The sequence below is a fragment of the Tamandua tetradactyla genome, chromosome 5, assembly GCF_023851605.1.
Source record: "Tamandua tetradactyla isolate mTamTet1 chromosome 5, mTamTet1.pri, whole genome shotgun sequence".
In the NCBI taxonomy this organism is placed as follows: Eukaryota; Metazoa; Chordata; class Mammalia; order Pilosa; family Myrmecophagidae; genus Tamandua; species Tamandua tetradactyla.
In genome coordinates, this window is record NC_135331.1 from 30,037,835 (window position 1) to 30,057,999 (window position 20,165).

Sequence of the window (20,165 nt, forward strand, 5' to 3'; positions counted from 1 at the left end):
TTAAAGAAAAAATTTGTTGCATTACCAAGGGGGGGGGTGGCTCCAGAAAAAATAAGTTTGTTACAGGCAAGCTTCAAGGTCAATGCTGGGTCTCCCTGCCAAGCTGGAGACCCTGGTTCGATTCCCAGAGCCTGCCCATACAAAAAAGGAAAAAAATCAAGATTTGGGCACATTTTTTTGAGGCTTTCAAATGCTTGAGAGGGTACCTGAGATTTACCAGATGAGAAAATTAAATACTTTATTTTTCCCTTCAGGTCTTTAAGGGACTCCTGCAATACTTTATTTTTTCCATCATTTTTGTTGTTCTTGTTGTGAAATATAAGAAATATACAAAGAAAAAAAACAAATTCCCAACTACAATTTAACAAGCTGTTACAGAACAGATTTTTAAGTTTGGTTTGGGTTACGATTCCACGACTTTTTGTTTTCTTTTTTCTTCTAGCTGCTCCAAGACACTAGAGACCAGCAAAATATCAATTAATGATTCCACAGCAATACCTATTTGTTAAATCCTGTCTTCTCTGTTATACTATATGAAGGATTTACTTTTTTTTTTTTTTACTTTTTTATCATCACAATCAACTTTTTTTCCAGACGATAACATATAGACAAAAAAGCTATAAATTTCCATGCACAGTTCCACGATTAGTTGCAGTACATGTTTCAGACTTTGACATGGATTACAATTTCACAATTTTAGGTTTTTACTTGTATCTGTTCTAAAATACTAGAGACTATAGAGATATCAGTTTAATGACTCACCATTCATAGTCATTTATTAAGTCCAATCTTCTATATATAATTCCACCATCACCTTTGAATTTTCCATACCTTTCATTGGGATTGTTGGGGCTATGGCAATTCTAAATTTTTTATATTGGTAGTGTCAGTCACTAGTATGGGGTATTGAGATGGAGCTATTTGATGTTCTGGAGAGGCTGGTCTAAGTGCCAGGACTTATCTGGACCAGGGATTCATCTGGAGGTTGTAGGTTTCTAGAAAATTACTCTAGTGCTGGAACAATTGTGGAATCTTATAAATTGCCCTAGGTATTCTTTAAGATTGGCTGGAATGGCCCTGGTTGGGGGTTGACAGGTTATGATAGGTAGCAAGGTCTACCTGAAGCTTGCATAAGAACAACCTCTAGAGTAGCCTCGGATTCCATTCGAACTCTGTCTGCCATTGATACTTTATTCATTACACTTCTTTTCCCCCACTTGGTCTGGATATAATTGTTGACCCCTGGTTCTAGGTGTGGATTCATCCCTGGGAGTCCTCTCCCACATTGCCATGGAAACTTTCACCCCTGGATGTCATGTCCCGCATAGGGGAGAGGGCTATGATTTCACTTGCCGAGTTGAGCTTAGAGATACTGAGGCCACATCTGAGCAACAACAGAGGTCCTCCAGAAGTAATTCTTAGGCGTGTCTATAGGTAGTCTAGGCTTCTATGCTACTACATGAGCTTCACAAGAATAAGGCTCATGATCGAGGGCGTGGCCTATTGATGTAGGTGTCCCTAAAGTTTTACACAGTGTCAGGGGATTCCCTGATGGTCAGGTTTATTATTCCCATAGTCTTTCTCCCCTCCCTCAGGGGTCTTTGCCTTCCTTTTTGATTATTTGGTTAATATACTCCAGAATGTTTCCCGGCATTACAATCCTCTATACAGGATGAAAGGACCTCTTTCACATTCAGTGCTCTATGTGTTTCAGTTGTTCAAATGAGCCATACAGATAGGTCGAATTAGATCAGGCATTACAGAAAATTTCAGTTCCAGATCAAATAAACCTTTCTTCCATTTCTCTCAAAGAGTTATGTGTGGTTCTAAAATAGAGACACTTTCTTTCTTACCCCTGTGTTCTGGATTACTTTAATCCCAACCTGTTTGGCTTCCTTCTTATCTCTAAATATCAGATTATATATATAAAACAGCCTCTCAAAATCCTGAAGTAATAATCACTACTCTCGATTTAATGCCTCTGCTCTCAATGCTTACAATCTAGGCCCCTACTTTCTGATAAACATTTTCTGAAGGTGGCCATATGCTTGTTGTTTTCTTGTTTCTGGCTTATTTGGCTTTACCAAATGTCCCACATGTACATTCACATCGTTGCATGCCTCAGGACACTGTTGCTTTTTGTAGCAGCATAGACTTTGTTCATATGTGTCGCCATTCTACGTCTCTGTCACTGCATCCTTCAGCCACCTGCATTTATCGGGCATGTAGAAGGCACAAAGTCCACAGTCCATCAGCATTCTCAATTTTAGATAACTTCGTTGTTCCCAAGAGACAGAAAACCAATAAACACACCCTCACCAAATAGGAGATCTAAACCTCCTCTTAACTCTTGTCTGTCACCCCGTTGTTTACTTCTGCTGTTGCTGTGATAGTGCTGATGGTTTCCTTTTCAACATAGCTCATAGCACACAATAACAGTTTTCCTGCTGTACCCTGGACTTAAACACTGTTTATACAAGAATCACATCTTTGAAGTAATTCTTATAAGAACCCATTCATACTGCTAGTGTGAGTCAGTTAGACACGTAGGTCTATACAACCGCTTTTATCTTGTTCGTCTTCAACATGATAATATTTCTTCTAGGCCCACTAGAGAATCACCTTCACTCCTATCTATTTCATTACATTGGAGTTCAACCTCAGTAGCTAATGGTTCACCCATCTCTAGCTTCTATGTATCTCTAAATTACCCTTAGTGGTGGTAGTCTTCAATTCTTGCGCCCTCCTCCAGGTCTCCCTCTCCTGTCTTTTTTTTTTCAGCTGACAGAACTCCTGTTAGTATTTCTTATAGGGCCAGTCTCTTGTTGGCAAATTCTTTCAGGAGTCCATTCTCTGTGAAAGCTTTAATTTCTCCCTCAGTTTTCAAGGACTGTTTGGTTGGGTACAATATTCTTGGCTGGAAGTTTTTCTCTTTCATGATCTTGAATGTATCATACCACTGCCTTCTCACCTTCAGGGTGCTAGTTGAGTAGTCTGAACTCAGTCTTATTTAGTTCCTTGTATGGAGTAGATAATTTTTCTCTTTCCACTTTCAGGATTTTCTGCTTTTTCTCTTCAACATTTGACAGACTGATTAGTATGTACCCTGGAAGTGGCCCATTTGGATTTATTCTGTTTGGAGTTTGTTGGGTTTCTTTGACTTGTATATTTATTTCCTTTATGAAGGTTGGGAAGTTTTCCCCCATTATATCCTCAGCTACTCTTCCTAGCACTTCACTCTTCTCCTCCTTCTCGGACACCAATGATTCTTATATTTGTGTGCTTTGTTTTCTTTATCACTTGCCTAAGTTCCCATTCAATTTTTTCTGTGCTTATTGCCTTTTGCTCTTTTGAGTCTTCAAAGTCAGTTATCCTATCCCCTATATCACTTATTCTTTCTTCTGTCTCTTCAAATCTGGTTTTGTGTATCTCTAGTATGTTTTTTATTTGGTCAATGGAGTCTTTAATCTCTGTAATTTCTGCTATTTTTCTGTTTATTCTTTCAGATTCATCTTTGTGCTCTTCTGCTGTCTTGTTGCTCTCCTTTATATCATTTGCTCTCCTGCTTATTTTATTAAGTAGAGTTGTATGAACCTCTTTGATTAGTTGTTCTGATGTCTGTGTCTCCTCCGGTGTTTTAATTTGGTTGTTAGGCAGGCCTTCTTCTGTCTGCATTTTGATATGCTTAGTGATCTTTTTCTGTCTCCTTTGCATGTAGATATCTTGATTGATTTACTTTGGGAGTTTATTTCTTTCAGTACTGTAAGGCCTTGTGTTTGCGTGAGAGTTGTACAGCAGGGAGCAGGGTACGGAGCATTCAGTACTTTGATTTATTTTATGGCAGGTGTTGGCGCAGGTTGTGGATGTTATGCTGGATGTTACGCTTGTGAACATGGGTGCCCGGTGGCCAGGAGGATGTAGCTGTGCAGGTGCACCAGTGTGGGGCATATAACCCTGGTGTGCACTGGTCTAAGGCATGGGGTCCTTTGTACACATGCATAGAGCTGTGGCAGCAGGTCAGCATTATGCCTTCGTAGATTGGGGTCAGATGTCACCTGGCTGTGCAGGTCAGCACTTTCTCAGAGCTGGGAAGTGAGGCTGAGGTTTGTGTTTATGCGCGGGTTAGGGCTACTGCAGTGTGCCATTCCCAGAGCTCAATGATGTAATTGGGTGCCTGTGTGCATGCGTTGGCCTCGGAGAGGCATAAATGGATACACTGAGCTTAGAGGGGAGAGTGAGGCTGTGTGACACTATGGGCGGGGCGCGGGGTACCTAGGCATGGAGGTTACTGCTCACAACCTTTGTGTGTTGTCAGCAGCCTGCTGGGAACAGGGAGTGGGGAGAGTTGTGCTTGGGAGGGGTGTAGGCGTGGTGGGGTGGGCTGCACGTGGGGTAGGGGTGTGGCGCAGGTACATACACTGGGGACTGTTTGGGTTTGGGTGCCTGGAGCATGGGGGATGGGAGCGGGTGATGGGGCTTCAGGTGCATGGGGTGTGGGGTGCGTCACCGGTCATGGGGCTGTATTGGTGAGGGTTGTGTGGTCAAGGAACACCGCCTGGCTTACTTCCTAGTCCTATGTACCCATCCGTGTACTCGTGCAGGCTCCCCTTCTCCATGCCTCCACGCCACGCTCCCTCCAGCTTTCTGCCTCTCAGTTCCTTAGCCTCTGCAACCAGGGCTACTGCATGTGGCATAGAAGGCTCTCCAAGGTCAGCCGCACTCCCGAACTCTTGCCTCAGTCGCCCTCCTGTTCCTTTTCTAACTTTTCCATGAAGTAGGGCTAATCTCAGACTGTTATAGTTAGCCATCTTCTCGGAAGTCTTAATCCTTTCCATACTTTTAAGTTATCAGTCCATGATAGTCTGAGCCAGGTATTTCATTAAGTATACATAATTATAAGCCCTCATTCCCCTTCTGGACACCAGCAGCTTGAGTTGTTCAAATGAGATATAAAGATAAATAAATTTAGATTGTGTATTACAGAAATTTTTGGTTGTAGACATAATAAACTTCTCTGCCTTTGGTCTCATACTTTAGGGACAGGTCTAGAGTATATATTATTATTTTTGTATATGTAATTTTTTTTAACTTTTTTTATTAATTAAAAAAAATTAACAAACAAAACATTTAGATATCATTCCATTCCACATATACAATCAGTAATTTGTAATATCATCACATAGTTGCATATTCATCATTTCTTGGTATATTTGCATCGATTTAGAAAAAGAAATAAAAAGACAACAGAAAAAGAAATAAAATGATAATAGAGAAAAAAAAAACTATATGTACCATACCCCTTACCCCTCGCTTTCATTTACCACTATTTCAAACTGAATTTATTTTAACATTTGTTCCCCCTATTATTTATTTTTATTCCATATGTTCTACTCTTCTGTTGATATAGTAGCTAAAAGGAGCATTAGATATAAGGTTTTCACATTCACAGAGTGTCATTGTGAAAGCTATATCATTGTTCAGTCATCATCAAGAAACATGGCTACTGGAACACAGCACTACATTTTCAGGCAATTCCCTCCAGCCTCTCTACTACATCTTGAACAACAGGGTGATATCTACTTAATGTGTAAGAATAATAGAATAATAATAGGGAGTGCCTGTACCCAGGTCAGTTTCGTTTCTTGGCAGATTTCCCTAAATTGTCCCTTCAGAGTTCAGTTCATCTGTTCCACTTTCCCACTGCTTTGTGGCTAGTAAGCAGTGTGGAGTTTCAAGTTATATGTAAGGCTTTTGTCAGTTTTTGGAGGGTCTCAGCCATAAAAGCGGGGCCGTTGTCAAAGCCAGTGGCAAGTGGCATCCCATGCTGAGGAATGATGTCCTTCCAGAGGGCTCGTGCTATGTCCTGAGTAGTTTCTGAAAGGGTGGGATACGCTTCTACCCATCCTGAGTAGGTGCAAACAGATAACAAGAGGTATCAATACCCCTGGTCCTGCGGCAGTTCTGTGAAGTCCACCTGTAGGTTTTTGAGTGGACTGAGGCCCGCCAGCTGGTTGTTCAGACCCCTTAGTTTTGCTCTGGGCTGCTTGGCATTGTTTTTTTGACAGGTAGTACACCTTTTGCACGTTAGTTTACCCAGGAGGGAAGCCTAGGTATGTAGAGGTGAGCACCCAGGGTGGCAGTGAGGGCTTTTTCCCCGAAGTGAGTTTGGTAGTGGACATGCTGCACTTGTACTACGGGCCAAGTTAAGTTTTCGGGAATTACAGTGCATCTGTCATGTAATATCCACCATCCCTCATGGCACACTGCTCCTTCCCTGAGTAGTCAGTTGCTTTCCAGCTTTGAGTAGGTTGGGTGTTTTCTTCCACCACTGTAATGGATGGGGCATGAGAGGGGCAACAAGCAGTTTGTCTTTGGGGAGAAGCATTAGGTGCCCTAGCACTGCCTGGTTGATGGCCGAATCTCCTTTTTGGTTGCCTCTCACCATTAAGGAGTTGACTTTTTGATGACCGTGGCAATGAATAAGCGCTGTGGCGGTGGTGGCCCACATCACTTCCAGCAGAACTAGAATTTCTGGTCCATATTTGATATGCTCTCCCTCTGCTGTCATTAGCCCCTGCTCTCTGTATAAATGCCCCGCATATGTGTAGGGTTGTGAACATGTACTTTGAGTCAGTATAAATATTAGCTTCCTGTCCTGCTGCTAATTGTAGACCCTGGGTGTGCACTGTAAGCTCAGCTTTCTGAGCTGATGTTCCTGAAGGCAGGGCTTCTGCCTCTAAAATGTCTGCTCAGGTAATGATAGCATATCCAGCATAACGCACTCTGTCTTTTATCATACCACTTCTGTAGGTGAACAATTCGATGTCAGATGTTTTAATGGTTGGTCTTTAAGGTCAGGTTGGCTGGAGTAGACTTGGTCTATGGTTTCCATGCAGTCGTGTTCTGGGGTTCCTGGCCCCAAGGGCCGCAGGGTGGCAGGTTTAAGGGTCTGACAGACCCCAACGTGTAAGTGTGGAGTTTCACATAAAGCACCCTGGTACTTGGGGAGCCTCGCATTTGATAGCCAGAGATGCCTATTTTGTTCTATGAGGGTGGTGACCGAGTGGGGGACTAGCACAATGAGCTTTTGCCCAAATGTGAGCTTCCCAGATTCGTGGTCCAGGAGGGTGGTGGTTGCAATGGCTCTTAGGCAAGAGGGCCATCCTGGTGCTATATTGTCTAGCTGTCTAGGCGATGGACCTTTTCCATGATCCAAGGGTTTTGGTTAAAACCCCAACGACTGTTCCTTCCTGCTCATGGACAAACAGGGTGAAAGGTTTTTCTAAGTCTGGGAGACCTAAACTTCAAGCTCGCATGAACAACATTTTTAGATGCTAGAAAGCATGCTCCTGCTTAGTTCCCCATTAGAATGGGTCCGGATCTGAACCCTCTGTGGCGTCCTAGAGGGGCTTGGCTAAGAGTGAGTAGTTCAGAATCCAGACTCTGTAGAACCCGGTGGCTTCTAAAATTCTCTGATTTGCTTTCGGGAGATTGGTGTGGGGATTGCACAAACTATCCTTGTGTTCTGGCCCCAGGCTCCAGGTTCCCTGTTGCAGGAAACACCTTGGTATTTGACCTGCTGTTGGCAGAGTTGGGCCTTTTTATGAGACACGCAGTAACCTGCCTGATCTAGGTGGTGGAGGCGACGCTATGTCCCTTGCTTTTCATTGAGAGACTCGGCAGAGAGCAGGATGTCATCTACATATTGCAAGCCAGTACGGTTGTAATTTTTGGCTAGGAATGATTATAAGTCTTTCTCCAGTGCTTGCCCAAAAATAGTGGCAGGATTTTTAGACCCTTGAGGCAGCTGGGCCCAGGTGTATTGTCTTTTGTTTCCCCCAGAGGGCCTTTCCCATTGGAAGGCAAAGATCTTCTGGCTAACCAGGGCTATTCATAAATAGAAGAAGGCATCCTTTAAATCTAAACATGAGAAACTTTTGGCTTTTCCCAGGACCAGGCTGAGGAGGGTGCATAGATTTGAAACCACAGGATGGATGGTTTCTGCAGCTGCATTAACTGCTCACAGGTCCTGGATGGGGTGAAATTCCCAGTTTGCGCTTTTTTCATGGGCAGCAGTGGAGTGTTCCATGGAGAGTTGCATGGCCGGATGATTTGGCGGGATTCTAGCTGCACCAAATGGCTTTGAATCCCTTCAAGGTCTTTTTGAAGGATCTGGTACTGTTGAACTGCCACGGGACATGTCATGGGTTTCAGGGCAATTTCTACCAGAAGGCAGTTTTTAGCTGAACCTGGTGGATTATGCTCTGCCCAGACACTTGGTATGTCTGGAAATGGCAAGTTAGGGGAAATTTCCCCTCCCGTGTCAGTCTCCTTATGTAACCACCACTCTTCTCTTGTAGGTGTAGTTGAAGACAGGATTTTCTGTGGGCCATTAATTTTTAGTGAGGCCTTTCCCCTGGGATCAAAGGTAATCTGGGAATGCAGCTTGCCGAGGAGGTCTCACCCCAACAATGGCCGCAAGCATTCAGGCATATACAGAAACTGGTGTGACGCAGAGTAGAGTCCAATGCTGCACTGTCTGGCTTTCAGGAATGGCCTCTTTTGTACTATACCCATGGTGCTAACAATGCTTATCATTCAGCCAGAAGATGGGCAAGTATTCCCCAGGGGCTGAGTCACTACATAGTGTTCAGCACCAGTTTCCACCATGAGTTCATTGTTTGGTCCCCTAATTTCACTTTGACCCTGGTTTCCTGGGGGCCTAAAAGCATGGAACCCTGTCTGTCCTAGTCGAAGAGTTCATCAGCAACCACAGCAGTGGAGTCAGGGTCCAGACGAGGTCTGGGGCGGTTGTCCTGCCTCTTTCTACCTGCTAGTGAGGCGGTTTTATTGTGACACTCGTTCTTCCAGTGCCCCTCTTCTTTGCAATAACACATTGATTCCAACCTAGGGACACCCGAGCTTGCCATGTTGTTCTCCATCAGGGCCCTTGGTCCCACTTCTTGAAGGCAGCAGCAATTATCTGAGCTTTCTCCCTGAACTCTTGCTTCCTTTCTTTAGCTTCTACCTGGTCCCGAAAGTGAGAGGCACAGCCTCTCTGGAGGGCAGTGTGGTGGTTCCACAGGAGGCTAGGGGTGGGGTTGCACAATAATCCTGCAACGCTGTTGCTAGGTATATACTGGAAGGAACTGAGAGTGGGACAGGAATGGACATTTCCCGAGTGGAATTTGTGGTGGCAGTGTTTATGATTTGCAATGGATGGAGGTGGCCTGAGGGTACAAGGACTGATGAATGGAAGTGGAAACTGTGGTGTTTACATAGAATGGACTACTGAGCTGTTGCAAGAAGGAATGAATTGTGAGGCATGCAACTAGGTGAATGAAACTTGAGGACAAGAATGTTGAATGAAATATCAGAAAGAAAAAGACAAATATTCTGCCTCACTCTTTTGGAATAACCATAATATACAAACTCAGAGAATGAAAGTGAAGAGCAGGTGTTATCAGCTTAGGGCCTATTTTAAGGGGCACTAGATTATGAGCTCTTATAGCAGTCACCTATATTCAGAAGTTGTAACTGTTATTTCTAAATCTTGAGATACTGAGCTGTTTGTATACAATCTGGTTGCTCCCTGAAACCCCAGGTATTTTTGTAACACTGAGAGCCAGAGTTAGAGGACCAAAGCTATTAAAGTCAGCATTACATCATTGGGCCACTGCTTAAAAAGTTGAAAAGGTGATTAGACTCTGAGTAGAACAACGCTACTCTGAACGTCAGTGTGTAAATACCTGTTCGAGTCCCACTCTCTGTTCTTTTGAGTATATTCCTAGTAGTGGAATTGCCTGGTCGTATGGCACACTGTACTTAACTGTGAGGAACCACCAAACTGTTGTCTTCAGCAGCCAGCAGCTGCATGATTTCACATTCCCACCACCAATGAGCGAGGGTTCTGTTTCTGCACATCCTCTCCAACAGTTAGTATTTTACATTTTTTAAAAGTAGCCATCCTAGTGGGTATCTCATTGTGTTTTTTTTTTAAATAAAAAAAGCATCTTTTATTGTGAAACGTGTATACAAAGGAATTAAAGAAGGGCAATTTTCAAAATTCATTTCAGCCACTAGTTAGAGAACAGATTTCAGAGTTCTTTATGAGTTACCCTTCCACTGTGTCAGGTTTTTCATGCTAGTTGCTTCAAAACACTGGGGGCTAGAAGAAATACCAAAATAGTGATTCAGCTATCATACTCATTTATTAAACCCTATTTTTAATGTTATAACTCTTCTTTCTCCTTTGAACCTTCTTCCAGCAGGTAGGGATCTTTAGGTAATACCCATTCTGACTGAGGCAGAATCCCTTCGTCCTATGGGAAAATGAGGGCAATGAAGCTGCAGCAGCTTGAGGAGCTGTGTCAGTGATCCTGCCTGGGGATTGCTGGACCCTTGTCTGATCCCAGAAGCTCCCCGTGGCACTGTCTGTACTTTGCCCCCAGAGATCCCCGTGGCTGAGGGGGAGAGCCCAGGAAGCAGGTCTGGGGCCACTGCCTGCTGATGAGCTGTGAGGGGACCAGTAACCTCTCACTGGGAAAGCCGGACCTCTGGGTGGCCTCCTAGAGAGGCAGCTCCTGGACTTGCCAGGCCCTCTGTGTACCCAGCCCAGCACCCGGGCTCTACCTCGGGCAGGGGCCAGTCAAGCCTCCTGGAGGGGATGCAGCTGCACTGACAGATGGACACACACAGGCCACTCCTGAGGACAGCCACGGCACAGAGGCCTTCAGTGGGCATGAAGGTGACCCTGTGACCTGCTCCACAGGCAGGTTGGTGATGTGGAGGGAAAGAAGGAAGGAGGGAGGAGGCTGGCAGGGGGGACACCTTCAAAGCCAGCCCAGGGGCTCGTCTGCACTGAAGGAAGGGGCCTCCTGAGGGGTTCCAGGCTGCGATGGAGAGGGGGCATGGTTGACATTTAGATGACATGTTCTAGTGCCCACCTGGTGGAGGGCTTGGATGGGCTGGCAGCCCCTGTGGGGTCAGATGGCAGCCCAGCCCCATGGGAGTGAAGTGGGTGTCATGTGGCAGGGATGCCCTCGTGGGCAGTGGTAGGGATGGCCTGCTGGGCAGTGGCGGTCTGCCGACTCAATGTCAGTCTCTCTCCGTCGCGAATGGACCCATGCTCTGCACCGTGCCCACCCCACAGCCGGCAGTCAGGCCCCTCATTACCCAGAAGGAAACAGAGACAGCTGAGGGTCTCCCTCCACTTCTATTCTGAGCACCAAGGATGAGGCCACATGTGGCAGGGGCTCCCCAAGCACAGCCAACAGTGAGCAGGGAGTGGAGCGGTGAAGACATGCAGGGTCCTGGTGGCATGTTTTGTCCCTGGAAGAAGCCACTCCTGAAGCCTCCACGCCAGCCATGAACCTGGGGATCCCCCACTTAGCATTGGGCTGTTCACACTGGAATTCTGACAGTGCGGTGGAGAGTGTCATGAGTGTGAGGGTGTAAGAGGGGCACACTGGTGCGGTGACCAGAGGCGGGTCAGCGGGTCAGGTGAACAGCAGGCAGCCACAGTCGAGTCCTGGGTGATCAGGGGGCAGTGGCACCAACCCTGGAGAGAGCTGGGGGGTGGGCAGACCAATCACGCCCCAGCAGGACATGTCCAGGTCCTAAAGCCAGTCCCTGTGTTGGCCTCGTATGTCAGTGCGTCTCAGAGGGCCCCATTTAGAAGTGGGTCAGGAGACCGTAGTCCTACAGGACTGAATCCATACAAGCAGGGGAATGTGGCTTTGGGGAAGGAGGAGCAGATGGAGCAGCAGGGGACAGACACTCCTTGACAAGGTGGAGCTGATGACAACAAGCCACCCCAGGGCACTGTGGACTTCAGAGACACCCAGCCGGATGAGACCTCGATGCTCGCCTTGCAGCCGCTGGAACTGTGGGGCAACAGCCTCCTGTGGGTAAGCGAGGCAGTGTGGGACTTTCTGTTCAGCAGGCCTGGGCCAGAGGAGGCCAGAGTCAGGACTGTAGGTCTGAGGCATCTGTGGCATGCTCAGGGGCAGATGCAGGGGGGACCCTGCTATAGAGGCAGCACTGGGCAGGGGCTTACTGAGCCATTGGCAGATGGGGAAGCTGGAACCAGAGCAACAGAGTTATGGAGCTGGTGTAGACAGGAGCAGCCAAGGAGCCAGAGTCGCAGAAAATTGTGGGGTAGCTGGTGGCTGGTCAGCTGATGGCGGCGGTGACCGCAGGGGGTGAGGGTAGAGAAGGATACAGCGACGCTACCGCAGAGGAGGAGAACGGTTTGTATGGAGGTGGGGAACGCTTGGGTTCGGAAAGGGGAGGCTCGGGTTCGGAAGCAGGCAGAAGATCGAGCGCGGAGGTGGGGGTGGGGAGGATGAAGTTGGCATGGCAGACGAAAGCGAAAGCACTTCAGAAGGGGCTCCTGTGAGGCATGCATGTATCGCTAGGAGGGTGGGAACGAGACCTAGGGGAAAGGTTTTTCCCTTGTGTTCCTCAACGGCACGAATGCGCTGAAGGAGTTTGCACCAAGTATTTGGGTGCCATATCGAAGCTGTTTCGAGCCGGGGGTTAGACCACGTAAGGACTTCCCAGTACTCGTGCAAGGTTTTTTCAGAGATTTTAACCTGCCTCGTGGCCAATAAGGCGTGGATGGCTTGAGGCTGAGGCGTGAAATCAGAGGAGGGAGTGTTGCCCATGATAGGGAGAATTTAGAGGGGGCGGTATGCACAGAGAAACCGCCAAGGGGGCCATTTACCAAGACGGGTGGCTGTCACTGAGAACCACTGAAGGAATCACCGAGGGCTGTCACGGAGAACCACCGAAGGAATCGCCGAGGGGGTGGTTATTACGGAAAACCACCGAAGGGGGCGGCTCTCACGGAGAACCGCCGAAAACGGGGGTGGGGTGGGGGATGGGGGGGTGGCCCCACGTTGGGCGCCACTTGTGGGGTAGCTGGTGGCTGGTTAGCTGATGGCTGGGGGTAAGCGGCCGTACTGAGTCACTCACACAGACACACAGCACATGACTCAGGAGACAACCCTCGGGAAAATGGAAGGCGTCTGCTTTATTCAGGAAGTGCACAGGCTTATATAGGCTGGAAGCATGCAGGGACACGTGTCGGGGTGGGATTGGTGGTCGTTGTTGCTAGGGCGGAGGGCAGATTTCAGGTCAGCCATTTCATGTTGCCTTGCATCAGCCACAGCAGCCATGTTAGCACTATTTTATGCCTTCTCCAACAGAAAATGCCAAAAATGAAGTAGGTAGGATGGTACAACAGTGGCTCAGTGGCAGAATTCTCATCTGCAATGCCAGAGACCTAGGTTCAATTCCAGGAAATGGCATATGTTGAAAAAAAAAAAGAATGTAGGAGGTTTTCCTTATGCATTATATATATCCATTTTTTGGTTTATGGTGGACTGGACTAGCTGGACAGAAGTACTTGAGCCTACCTAAACCAGCCTGAAGAGGGCAGTGCTCAGTTTGCTCAGTGGTAGAATTCTTGCCTTTAAATGCCCAAGACCCAGGTTCAATTCCCAGAGCCTTTTCACATGCTAAAAAAAAAAAAAAGAAGTAGGTGGAGGAGGGGGTTGGAGGAGGCAGCATCCCCAAACCCAGAGGAGTTTTGGGAGGGAAAGGCAAGGGTTCTTACTGGGGTGCTGCTCAGAGGCAGTGGGGTGCTTCATGAGCACAAGGGGCTCAGGCCCTGCCCCACCATGCTGAGCCAGGTATCCCAGGCATGGTCCAGGTGCCCAGGGGTGCAGGGAGAGGTGGGACTCCGCCGAGTCCGGTCCCGCTAGGCTAGCGAGGGTCCACTCCTCCTGCCGAGGGGGTCCAGGGAGTAGAACCGCCAGGCACAGAGGGGGCTCGAGCTTGAGGGTCTGGGTCGGAGGCGCGCGCGCAGGGGACCACTGCGGGTCTGAAGGACTGGAGGCCGAGTCAATTAAGGCATGAAGCAAGGTAGCTTTATTGTTGGTAGAAGCTTATGCCAGGGCCGCCAGTAGCTGAAGACCTCGAGGCTTGGTGAGCCCCGGAATATATACAGTTGAGGAGAGGTGGAGTTAGGGCGTGGACTGCAGGGGAGGGTAGCCAATTACACAGGGAGGACGGATGGGGTGACTGTGACGTCTGTAGGCACCAGGGAGATGTTGTTTTTGAGTGTGCCTGTAGCTGCGGATGTTGGGCGGGTGGAGGGATAAGGAGGAGGCCAACAGGGGTAGAGAGACAAGGCTGCGTCACTAGTCGCCGGGTGAGGCTTGTAATTCAGAGGTCTAGAAGAACCGGACGTGCCAAAATGGCGAGGGAGGGAATGAAAAAGACTAAGCTATCAGGCCAAGAATAAAATTATGCCACACAGGGGTATCTCAGGTGCTCAGGGATGTCTCAGGTTCCCAAGTGCCTAGGGATGTCTCAGGTTTTCTGCGGTTGGCCCCGGTGTCCAGGGGTAGTTCAGTTACCTAAGGCTGGTTCAGGTGTCTGGAGGTATCTCTGGTGTCCTGCACTCAGCAGTCACTTCCCTCATGATGGTGTGACACATGTGGACAAGGGCATTGGACTTGCCCATCTGAGCTCTGCCCATGGCTGCACTGGTGTCTGCAGTGTGTCTTGAAGCCTCGTGGGGACACATCTTCCAGTGGCCCTGGGAACTACTCAGACCCTTCGATTTCTCCCTATGGCTATGAGAACATGCATGCTATGACTGTTCCTCCTTTACATTTTGGAAGCAGATAACTTGTTCTGAGTTTCACAGGTCAACAGCCAGAGCAGAATTATTTGGCTTTGAACAGACCATGCCTGTAACTGACTCTGTTGAGATATGTAGTGTTTTTACCTTGTATTGCATTTGTATTGTTACTGAAATGCTTTAAGGCTTTTGTGATATTGTTGAGATTGGAGCAGTCAGGCAGAGGGACGGGCGGGCCCAGCCTGGGTGGCCTGATAACAGGGAAGAGGGCCAGCAAATCAGGGGCTAGGTCCAAGGCTGAGCAGGTCCCAGCAGTTCCCACTGCACTACCATTTCTTCAAGGGCCCTCCACTGATTTTAGGTGCCTTTAGGTAACTTCCTGCCCCAGCGACTACAGCAAGTATAAACCTAAAATGAATAGGTACGTAATGCATAAGGAAAACTGCCTAGCCAATACAAAAAGGTTTATTTTGCTGGCTCCGGAAGTCATACCTGGTTCTCAGGCATTTCCGGCGAGAATTCAGCCACTGGAGCGACCTTTGAACAACCCTCTTCTAGCTCATTTTATGTAGGTTCAGGTGCTTCTACCAGGCTCTCCAGTCCACCATAAACCTAAAAATGAGTATATATTGCATAACAGAAACCTCCTGACCACTGAAAAAAGATGTTTTTTTTGTTTAGGTTTTCTATTTTCAGCTTCTACTGGCTTCAGGAATCAGACTCGGGTCTCTGTCCTGGAGCCAATAAGTCTACTACTGTGTGACCCCTGCAGTGCCCTCTTAGTGCTGATTTTGAGTAGGCTCATGTATTTCCCTCCAGTACTCCCAGTCCACCAGGAACTTAAAAATGGATATCTAAATAATGCATTTTAAATCTGCAGGAAAACTCAGGACTGTGTTTGAAATTTATCATTTTTTTTGTCATGTGCACACCCTGGAAATCAAAGCTGGGTCTCCCACATTGCAGATGAGAATTCTACCACTGAATAACTCTTGCAAAGCCCTCTTAGGCTGATTTAAGTAGGCTCAGATACTTCCCTCTAGACACTCCAGTCTATCACAAATCTAGAAATGGATATCTATACAATGCATAAAAAAAACTGCCTAGTCAACAGAGGAAGACTATTTTATTTTATTTTATTTTTTATTTTTTTTAATTTTATTAATTTTATTTCATTTTATTTTCCCTGTGTACCTCCAGGAATTGAAACCAGGTCTCCCGCATTGGAGGCAAGAATTCTACCACTGAGCAACCTTGCATAGCCCTTCTCAGGCCGATATAAGTAGGCTCAGATATTTTGCAGACTATGTGTCCTAGAGCTGTGTCCAGGTAAGATGTGTGTCCTAGAGCCAGTGTTCCTGGTGGCGTCTTTCCTGGAGACTGTGTCTAGGAGTAGGTGTGTCCCAGAGAGTTGGTCCACTTGTATGTGTGTCCTAGAGATTGTGTCCAGGCAGGACGTGTGTCCTAGAGACTCTCCAAGAGGATCTGTGTCCTGAGGCGGTGTCCAGGAAGACGTGTGTCTAAGAGACTGTGTCCAAGTGGGTTGTGTATACTAGAGTCTGTGTCCAGGCAGGACGTGTCCCAGAGACTGTTTCTAGGAAACATGTGCCCTGGAGACTGTGTGCAGGAGAATGTATTTCCTCGGGCAGTTTCCAAGCAGCAAATGTGTCCTAGAGAAAGTGTCTAGGAGGAAATGTGTCCTAGGGTCTGTGCCCAGGAGTACAGGTGTTCTAGAGACTCTTCCAGGCAGGACATGCATCCTAGAGACGATTCCCAGTGGGTGTGCATCCTAGAGTCTTGATTCAGGGAGGATATGTGTCCTTCAGCTGCGTCCAGGCAGGACATGCCTCCTAGAGACTGTGTCCTGGAGGGTGTGTTTTCTAGAGTCTGTGTTCAGGAGCACATGTATCCTAGGGTGTTTGTCCAGGAGGAGGTGTGTCCTGGACTCTGTGTCTAGGTGGACATCTGTCCTTGAGTCTGTCCAGAAGGATGTGTGTCCTTGAGACTGTGTCCAGGTGGGTGTGCATCCTAGAAATTGTGTCAGGAGGGTATGTGTTGCAGCAACTGTGTCTAGGCAGGATGTGTATCTTAGAGTCTGTGTCCAGGCAGAACGTTTGTCCTAGAGACTGTGTCCAGGAGAACATCTCTCTTAGAAACTGTGTGCAGAAGGCCACGTGTCCTATAGAGTGGGTCCAGGAGGATGTTCATCCTAGAATCTGTGTCCAGGTGGACATTTGTCCTAGAAGCAGTGTCCAGTAGGGTGTGTGTCCTAGAGTCTGTGTCCAGGCAGGACTTGTGTCCTTGAGACTGTTTCCTGGAAACATTATGTCCTAGAGACTGTGCAGGCAGGGCATGTGTCCTAGAGACTACGTCCAGGTAGGATGTGTGTCCTAGAGTTTGTATCCAGGGCAGAAGTTTGTCCTAGAGACTGTGCCCATGCAGGATAAGTGTCCTAGAGCTGTGTCCAGGTGGCATCTTTATCCTAGAGACAGTGTCCTGGAAGGCATATTTCCTAGAGACTGTGTCCAGGAGTAGGTGCGTCCTAGAATGTAAGTCCACAAGGATGTATGTCCTAGAGACTGTGTCCAGGAGGGCATGTGTCCTAGAGATTGTGCTTAGACTGGATGTGTGTCTTAGAGACTGTGTAAACTCATGTGTTTCATTCATTCCAGGCCTCCATGGCCTGTGCAGGTTGTCGTTCTCAGCTCTCTACCCCAGGTGGGAGGCTGTATAATGAGAGCTGTTGGTGAGCAGAATGGACATCAAGGGAAATCTGAGGTAATCGGTGGTTTCACCGGAGGCTGAAGAGAGGCAGGAAAAGAAAGTGTTGGCTTCTGTGGAAGTCTTAGAAGAATTAAAAGTCAGGGGTTGGCAGAGGATAGAATATTCTGGAGAGAAGCGAACCTAAGGACAATGCAGCTGTGGGGGAGGGGGGTCTGCCATTTTGGAGGTGACAGAAACGGGGTCAAGGCCATGGGGGGGAGTGGCGGGACATCCTGGCAGGCTGAGGGTGTATATCCCCTCCCAAGGAGGGGAGGCAGTGCAGCCCCAGGGACCACCCACTCCTGTGCCTGGTGAGCTCAGCACCCCTATACTCATCAGACACTATGCCCCAAATCTGCAGGGGGAAAGTGGCCACCAAAAGAGTTGTCCATGGGGATGGGCCCAGGCGTTGTCCTCTCTCTCCCCTCCCTATCCCCATGCATAGCTCTGTGAGTTGTTGGTGTCGGTAGTGAGGGGAGCAGTCAGGCCCCACCCAGACCCAGCCCTCCCACCAGTCACAATTCCCTCCCCCACCCCAGGGCAGGACCCTTCTCCTGCTCCAGGTCAGGCCAAGTCCTGCACTTCCTCACCCCTTTTAGCAACATTCTTCCACCCCCAACCCTCACCCAACCCCCCTACCTACCAGTCCGCCCCCCAACTGAGTCCAGAAAAACAAACCCCTTTCTGGTTCCCAGGGCTGCCCAATTCGACAGTCCCAAGATCAGATGGGAAATAGCCCCAAAGAGAACCAGAAACTGGGCTTCCACAGACAGAGCATGCCAACGCTGGTATGCATGTTTCTCTCCTATTGGGCTCCAAGCAACTTGGTGAGTGAGTGACCCTCCATCCTTTCCCTGCAGCAGCTGTGGAACGGGATGCCGTGGTGAGAGGATGTGGACAAAAACCAAGTAAATTCAACCCTCCTCCTCTTCCATGCTCGCATTCGCCTTCCTGCAGAGTGACCTTGGGCTACAGCCCAGTGACCCTCCACGGCTCCTGTTCCCCTCCTGTAAAATGAGGGGTATTATAGCCTAGGGGTGCTGTGAAGGCAGAGAAAACCATGGGCTCCCCTCAGGTCAGCATGGGCCTCCTGCTAGGTAAGAGTAGCCACTGTGAGGAGGATTTGTAGCTAAGGCTCCTGTATTTGTTGATTGTTTTAATGAGCTGACTGGATAACCAGCTTGAAATGACGTTGCCCGGCCCAACCTGGCCCTCTGGCTGTCTTGCCATGTTGTGAAGGTGGGGGCCAGAATGGAGGTGGCAGCACAGGTGAAAATTCACTGAAGACCTTTCTTGTGCCCAGAGGGACAGAGAGATGGCCTGCTAAAGAGGAGAAAGCAACAGGGGCATAAATATGGCAAGTGGTCAGTCACTTTTCATTTCACACCAAGGTGTTATCACTCAGATTATCCCGTGGCTCGGCCAATAAGTAACTGGTGCTCAGATTGGACGATAAAGAGGAGAGAGACACTGAAAGAGCAGTCCCGGGTCTTTGGTTTGCGATCTCCAGAACCTTATTGGCAGAGGTTTTAACTGGAGACCATTGCGTTACAAATGGACTGAATAAAAACCTGGTCTTTTGCTTGTAGAGCATCTTTGTAATTGCACCCTGATTTGCTTGGAAATGGACCATTGAGACCATAGAAGACCCACGGAATGAAGTCTTGCAAAAACCGAGGCCTGTCTGAGTTGTACCAGAGTAGACTGAAGATGTCTTCAGGTAGGATGGCCCCCTAAACCATGGCTCCCTCTGTCCTTGTCACAGAGGAGCTAGAGTGTGTCTGCCTGCTGGGGAACAAGAAGTGGCTGCAATTCTTCTGCTCCCTTTTTACCATAAACAACCATAGCCTATTAGGGTGTCCATTCCAAAGTCCCCATCATGTTGAGAATTTCTGCTGGACCTGAAAGAGCAGAGCTGGCCTCAGAAGCCAGACTTGACCTTGTGTTGGGGCTGAAGTTCAGGGAGGTATGCCACCTCAGGCAGGTGGGGGTTCACTTTCCCCTGGGTTTGGAGCCCTGCAGGATTGTAGCTCTTTGCAAATTAGCAGTGAGAAGGCACAGGCTTAATCTGCAGCTGCCTCCCAGGATGGCCAGAGAAGCCAGGTTGCCGGACTTGGAGGGGGGCATTCAAGTTGGGGACCCGAGTCCTGAGAAGAACCCCAGGCATGAAGGCTTTCAGGGCAGCTCATGGGCGCTGCTAGGTTAAATGAACCAGTATAATTAACTGGAGCTGGCCCAGTGATCACCCACAATAGGAAGTAGGTGTTCATACCAAAGAATAAAGGTAGTTACATGAGAAATAGTAAAGCTAGAGTATTACTGTAATGAGATAATTTCCCCCTTTGTTTCAATATCCACAGCACCCCACCATGAAATATTCAGTTACAGGTAAGAGCCCATTCCCTGAGAGCAGTAACCTCGTTGAGTGAAATAGCTATTTACATGAAGTTCTGTATTAGCATCTGGAGCGCTTTGTGCATGATTTTCAGTGCATCCTGAAATCTGCAATGAGATGAGTGAGATTTGCATTTTGTGTTGTAAGGACTTTTATTTCCTTATCCTTCATTGAGGAAAAACTCAGAGATTTCAATATTAACTGGCAAGTTGTTGAAGTAGAACTGTCTGGTCTCTTTGGAAACATTAAATTCATGTCAGTGATACTGAAGAGGACATGAAGGGGTTAGATTTGTGCCCAGCAATTTGAAATGTAAGTTGCTTTGATACAGCAACTGCTCAGTTATCTTGCAGG

General features: G+C 47.8%; 1 long non-coding RNA gene across 3 annotated transcripts in view; it reads left to right on the plus strand.

Moving 5' to 3' along the window:
• The window catches only part of LOC143683926 (uncharacterized), a 46,828-nt gene that overhangs the window by 12,038 nt on the left and 14,625 nt on the right, over window positions 1-20,165 (plus strand). The window contains exons 1-3 of one of the 3 annotated variants that reach the window (XR_013175727.1): window positions 10,028-10,775; window positions 15,854-15,982; window positions 19,006-19,136. This is a non-coding gene — a long non-coding RNA (uncharacterized LOC143683926). Of the gene's footprint in view, window positions 1-10,027; window positions 10,776-10,866; window positions 11,910-15,853; window positions 15,983-19,005; window positions 19,137-20,165 lie in introns of those variants that run through there. The other 2 variants (XR_013175728.1, XR_013175729.1) reach the window with 2 other exon arrangements.